Below are 6,667 nucleotides of genomic sequence, written 5' to 3'. Positions count from 1 at the left end.
GGCATAATCCAATAATTCCCCCAAAAGAACCCCTCCACTGCACAAGCTTTTTACCAAACCTAGCTAATAAGCACAAGCTACTGAGTGCAACGTTAACCCTGCTAACGGAGAGAACGGATTTGGAGGAGATTGTTGCAGCTGGTGCTAAATGAGGCAAAGGAACATGTCAAATAGAATACAACAAACATGCGAAAATGTATTCAATCACTTCTTCTTACGGCTTTCCAGCAGTGTCGATGCAACTATTACTGCCCTCCACAGAATATTGCTACATACTTCACGTCCGGATGTAAACAAGCCGGATTGCCAGATTGGTGCTCCAGCCCCAATGAGTGCTCCAAATCCCCCCAATGCGATAAAAACCCGCCCAAATATTATATATTTATTTAGTATAATATATATCTATATATCATAATACATGTTAAGAAAAATGCCTTTCAGCTCAAATTCCGAAAATAATAACTAATGTGGTAAAACTGCAACACAAGCCTACCCCAGCGGCTTAGCTAAATCCGACCGGGCCTGAGTAAACATAGAATTCATCCATTAATCTATCCATAAATTGCTCAATAGGTGAATAGTCCTACATCATACTGCGCCAATGTGTTCTTATTTTTCAAGTGTTATCAGTGATATGCTTTCTATTTGATAATAGGGCTTGGGAAAATGTAGTCCCAGACACGACCATCTTCTTTCTACACAGGTGTATCTATTTGTAGCCCAAGCCGATACAGCCGCATTTGGTGTCACAAACACACACGAGCGCCATCTAGCGGCCACTGTGTGACAATAACAGCCTCCCATTCTAAAGACTGCGGGGGCTTTTGACCCACTCCCGGCGAAGCTGGTAAGTTTCAAATGCTTGGCGCTGCTCGTTTTAATAACTTGATGTCACAACCATTCCATCCCATTGTTTATCCTACGATGACAAGTCAACATTGCTGCTGTGGAAAGGGTCCATTATACAGGGGTGGTGAAAAGTATACAGGATTCAAATGAAAAGTGTGATACAAATAACATGTATTATTATTATTATTATTATTAATATAATTATTATTTGACTCATGCAAATACCTTGCAAAGAGCGTAGATTTCCTTGCTCGCACTTCACTAACAAGTGTGTGGATCTCAGCTTCCGAGAAGTTTTTCTTCTTTGTCCTCTTGGGTGCCATCGCTTCTTCTCCGTTTTTTCTCTCCACACATTCCATTGCACAGGTGGCTGTAGCTCAGTTGGTAGAGCGGGTCGTTCAATGATCGAAGGGTCAGTGGTTCGAATCCCAGCTCCGACTGTCCACATGTCGAAGTGTTCTTGAGCAAGACACCTAACCCCAAATTGCTCCCAAAGAGCAGGTTCGAACCTTGCATGGCAGTTACCGACATTGGTGTGTGAATTTGTGTGCGAATGGGTGAATGAGAGGCCATTGTAAAGCGCTTTGAGTGCCGCTAAGGTGGAAAAGCGCTATATAAGTGCCGTCCATTTACCATGTATGTGTAAATCCTTGCATGTGCTCATTTGCATAGTTCAATTTGGGATTAATGTGGGTGGGCTACAACCATATATGGTTGTGTTTGGGCTTGTTGGAGGCGGACTGTGAGATGCACTCTGTTGTGGGTAAGGGCAGATTTATCAAGGGGAGATTTGTCTCAGCTGTGCTTACACATGTTTGGTTGTGGTACATCAAGTTTGGTAAATCCGAAAACGGTGTACATTTTTTATGTGTAGCCTACGGATTCCTTTTGTTTTTATCCATTTTGTGTGTATCCACTTTTTAGTAACAGTTTTACACGCATTTTGATAAATGAGGCCCCAGGTCGTTTGTGTCAGTAAACACCAGACCATCCCAAGGGGTGCAATTATCACAAAAACAATCCTATATTTTAGGTTTTAGCTTTTAAGATGAACACAATGCGAGCTATAACATTCATGCCACTTAACATAGTTGTGGTAGGCTGTGTTGTTCTGAAATATGTCTAAAATTAATTTAATTTCATGTAATATTGTAGGCTACATTGTGTGACGATTTGAGGATTCCCGTTTGAAATGCAAAGTGAAAACCTGAGCTACTGTGGGACGCCAGAAGTTGGACTGGTTATTTAAGGCTGAAAGGTTTAAAATTGCACAATATAATTGCTAGAATATAAGGCCATCTGAGCTTTTTGAATAAGATATGTCAAGCTCTCCACTCCCACTTATCCACCACTGATGTAAAAACCGTTATAGTAGACCTGTATACACTTCTTCAGTCACCACTAGCCTACAACACTAGAAAGCACATCATTACAACAGGGAGCATGTTGAAGTGGGAGTCAGATTTTGGCAGTATTTTTAAAGTCATCCCCCTCCCTATCTAAATCAAATTTCACAACTTTTTCACAAAAAAAAATCACAAATCACAACTTTTTTTCTAGAGCACATTTCATACACAAAGACAACACAATGTGCTTTACAGAGAGAAGGGGGGGGGTGAGGCGACTGCACCCTCCTAATTGAGGATAGCAAAGTCTGGCACTGACCCAATTCAGTACACCAACATCTGATGACCTCAATGCCTGAAGAGTTTGTGATCATAACATTTTGCAATCCTGAGATTGCAGGCGCTTGCCAATACGAGTGCGCCCCTATCTCAGGACTGCAAAATGTTAGAATGACAAACGTTTCAGACTTTGAAGTAGAGGTCATCGGATGTTAGTATACTGAATTGGGTCAATGTCGTTTTTCAGCGGATTGCTCTTCGTCAAGGGCCCGGATGAGTGAGACTGAATCAGGATAAAGGTTTGAATTCCATGAAGCAAATTTGAATTGAGAGAAATTAATATGTTTTCAGAACAAATAAATTAAATTCCATGATATTACATTCAGTTTCAAACGAATAACTTTATTTTGAAATGATGCTATTTGGATTCAGTTTTTCAATGCAGTTATTCAAGTTAAAGGTGATAGAGGTGTAACAGACTATGCTGTGCGTGTGTATTTGGTAAGGTATGTCCTTCTGAGTTGCCGTAACGGGAAGTAGTTGAGGGCTCCTGCCGTGTTCTGAACCAGGAATATTATTGAACCAGGCCAGGTCCAGCCTGGCTTATGTGTGTTGGCTGGCTTGTTTCTGTGCGGGACTGGTAGGACGGTAATGTTTGATAAATTAAGATAGGTCTTGTCACCTGGACACATCAGTTCCAATGCTTCCAATGCTAATCCAGCACAATGAGAGCAGGATAGCCAGTAAGCTCATGGGCTCACAACAACTAGCAGCAGCTTCCATAACATTAATGGTAGCGGTCAGTGGCTAAAGCAATTACACTGATGATAACATAAAGTCATCCCCACCAGACCATTTTTACCCTTTTTCTAACTCGTCGCCATGCCTACAGTTTTTAAGCTACACGGATCTACATATCATAGCCTAAAATGTTCAGCATTTTCTCAGGATTCCTACGGTGTCAAAATCTAGGCTGTGACCTTTATACTTTTTGAGACAGAGCTGTCTGAAGCCAACATGCCTTTCCATTGAAGTGAATGAGAGGATGCTCACAGTGTCAGTTGGGATTTGAATTTGGGGACACGTGCAGGCTCTCTGTACAGGCACCCTTTTATGACTACTGTGGTAGCATTCATATTCCTTTCTTCCTTCCAGCCATGCTTCTTTCTTTCTTTCTTTCTTTCTTTCTTTCTTTCTTTCTTTCTTTCTTTCTTTCTTTCTTTCTTTCTTTCTTATATTCAAAGAAATATTCAGAATGACACCCTTTTTCAGGCTGCAAACTCATATTAATATATTTTCTCCTCTTTCAGCTATTGAACTCAATAAAACTATGAGTTATGATGAGTGGTCTAATCTATTTTTGAGTGTAGTGCTAGCAGTACTTATAACAAACACCTACTGCTTTTCACTGGTACTGCTTCTAACCTCAACTTCCATACAACACCTCCACAGCTACTGCTCGGCCCCGGAGTGGGCTATAGACACATGGTCTCCAATGAGGGGTGCATGGGGATGGCCTGCAATCACTGACCTGCCCCCACAACCTCTGACCTGAGGGGGCGGAGTCTCGCCACCACGCCACTATCCACACCACCGTCCCCACATCTCAGACCCTGAGTTGGCTAAAGACGCATTCCCGGTTGGGTGCATGTGGGTGGTCCGGGGAGCAGTACACTGCCCCTGACCTGCTCTGACCGGAGGGGGTGGAGTCTTACCATCACGCCACTATCCACGCCACGGACCTCACAACACAGCCTCTGAGGTGGCTAGAGACACACGGTCTTCACTGGTGAAGGCAGATGGGTAGCCCAGCATGGCCTACACTGTTCACGCCTGGCTCTGAACCAAGCGGGCGGAGTCTCGCCACCATGCCACAGACCCCACAACTCAGCCCCTGATTGAGCTAGAGACACACAGTCTTCACCAGTGGGTGCAAGGAGACTGCCCAGTGGTCTTCATGGTGGAGTCAGGTAGGTGGCCCGGAGAGGGACATGGACAGCTTAGTGATGAGCACATTGTGACTGGTGCCCTACTAACACAGTGGGTTGCAGCAACGTTGCACATAAGTTGTACTTAGGTAAGTTGCAACGTTACCATCAGGCGATGTTGTGACAACGTTCATCTAAGGTCGAAAATAACTTTACCCTCCTAAGTCTAATTAGACTTTTCTGCAACGTTGCAGAAACATTGGCAATATGGGTCCCTGCAACGTCATTAAATAACGTTGCAGTGACGTTGGATTAAAGTCATATTAGGCTAGCATCGGGCTATCCCGTGACGTCACTGCTTGCTTGGCTCACAGTTAAAGTAGGCAGGATTCTCTATCACTGCGACCCATGGTGGAAATCATGTGTTCAAATCACACTTCTGACCAAGTGAAATGATTGGAATGACCTGTCAAACTGCCTAATCAACCTGCACACAATTTGATGTTTCTTTTCTAATCTACTAACGGTTTATGCCCCCTTGCTGAAAACAGAGCTGGAGGGAGAGCACCTTTAAATGACACCCTCATGAGCAACTGGACTTTAGTTTTACATTTTCATAGTCACAGCTAATTATTGCAGATATGCCGTGCACAGGTACAAGAGATTACAATGAGAATACACAAGGTTAACCCCAAGCTTTATTTACAATTGGGCATCTAATCAATCGTGTACAACCACAGAAATCCATCATTTTTTATGTGAACAGGTACAAGACTACAATACTACAGGCTATCCTCAACTGAAGCTTTATTTACAATGTTGTGCACAAATCTGATTAGTCAACATCTGCAATAAACAATAGAAGACATTCGCCCCATCATTAAACAAGACACAAGAGGATGGCTTTTCTGTTTATAGACCCCATGTAGATTCTACAGCCTGCGTCACTACTAGGGAGTGTTTAGTACTACATTAAAACAATACATTACCTAATTAAACAATGCATTAAAAGAACTGTACCACAAAGGAACCGAGCAAACAGGCTAACCTCACTGTTCACTCAAATGACATGAATGAAATCACAAATTTCCATTATAGTCTCCCAGATAGACCCAGAACAAACCCTTCTCCCAGGTACCCATATATGAATGAGAACACCCCGCCCCCTCGCTATTCAAACAGGTGATTGATTATTTAATTTACATTCATGGTCGTTGTGTGGGCAATCTTGTCCATTGAGCCAACAATTGTGCGTCGTCCCCCTCAATGGACAGCTCGCTACCACACAATCCACTCCACTGGGACTACATGAATCACAGTTGCAGCTTGTCTAGAGGCTCATAGCAAAACATTTCACTGCTCGTTGCACTTGCAGTATGTGAGAAATATATTTGTCATGCGCAGACAGAGGATGATTGAATGGAGCTCTGGCTTGTCCAAAGGCCTTCTAACTCAGTACCTGAAACATCACAGACACACAAAGTTAGTCTTATGAAAGACACAACTCCACAAATCCAGTTTGTATGCATTTTCACCAAATTGGACCCTGTGTGTGTGCGGGGGCGAGGTGTTACCTGTTGTGGTGGTGCTCCATCCCTGAACTACTATGACGGTAGTTCTGCAGATACGAGGGGTCCTCTGGACTTGGCTCCAGGGGCAAGATTCCAAATCTGTAATAATGATCAGCCATCAGTGACATTTGTTCATCATCTAGAGGTGGTTGCATGTGCATGACACTGACTGTGTGTTAGATTAGTGTGAGGAGAGTGAATACAGCATAACCTCCCAGTAGTGTGTGTGTGCGTGCGTGCATGTATGTCTATGTGTGCTTTACCTGACCATGAGGGGGCTGAGCGTGGCAGTGTCTCAGAAGAGAGCATCTTCTCTTGGGTTTGTTCTGGGTCTGGAGAGCAGATTTTGTTCTCTGTAAAGCGCATTGTGTTTCCTCTGGGTATGAAATGTGCTATACAAATAAAGCTTTGCTTGATTGATTGATTGATTTATTGATTTTGGTTCCTGATTGTGGGCAGCTGTAATCTACTGTCTCTTGTTGGGCAAATGTGCAAATGTTAGGATTTGCAGTGTCTTATCAAAAACTGTGCAGAAGTCCCAAAAACACTGTGCCTTGTGGCTGCTCAATCTTGATCGCTCTTCTTGTCAGCTGTGATTTTGGTATGAATTTCCTGTCTGCATCTCTCTTCTGAAACCGGAAGGCATGAATCATGAAGGATGTGCATGGGTGATTGAAGAGAGGGGCAGGATTTG

At 43.2% G+C, this 6,667-nt stretch overlaps 1 long non-coding RNA gene across 1 annotated transcript; it reads right to left on the bottom strand.

Annotated features, from left to right (window-relative positions):
- Nucleotides 1-5,305: 5,305 nt before the first annotated feature.
- Nucleotides 5,306-6,385, bottom strand: LOC311328167. The gene is made up of 3 exons (XR_014631181.1): nucleotides 6,237-6,385; nucleotides 5,977-6,072; nucleotides 5,306-5,861 (listed from the first exon to the last, which is right to left on the bottom strand). It is a non-coding gene; the product is annotated as an uncharacterized lncRNA (long non-coding RNA).
- Between the last annotated feature and the right edge of the window lie 282 nt (nucleotides 6,386-6,667).

This window comes from Borostomias antarcticus, assembly GCF_949987555.1.
Source record: "Borostomias antarcticus genome assembly, contig: scaffold_138, whole genome shotgun sequence".
NCBI classification, from domain to species: Eukaryota; Metazoa; Chordata; class Actinopteri; order Stomiiformes; family Stomiidae; genus Borostomias; species Borostomias antarcticus.
This window is presented reverse-complemented; position numbering and strand designations above follow the sequence as displayed.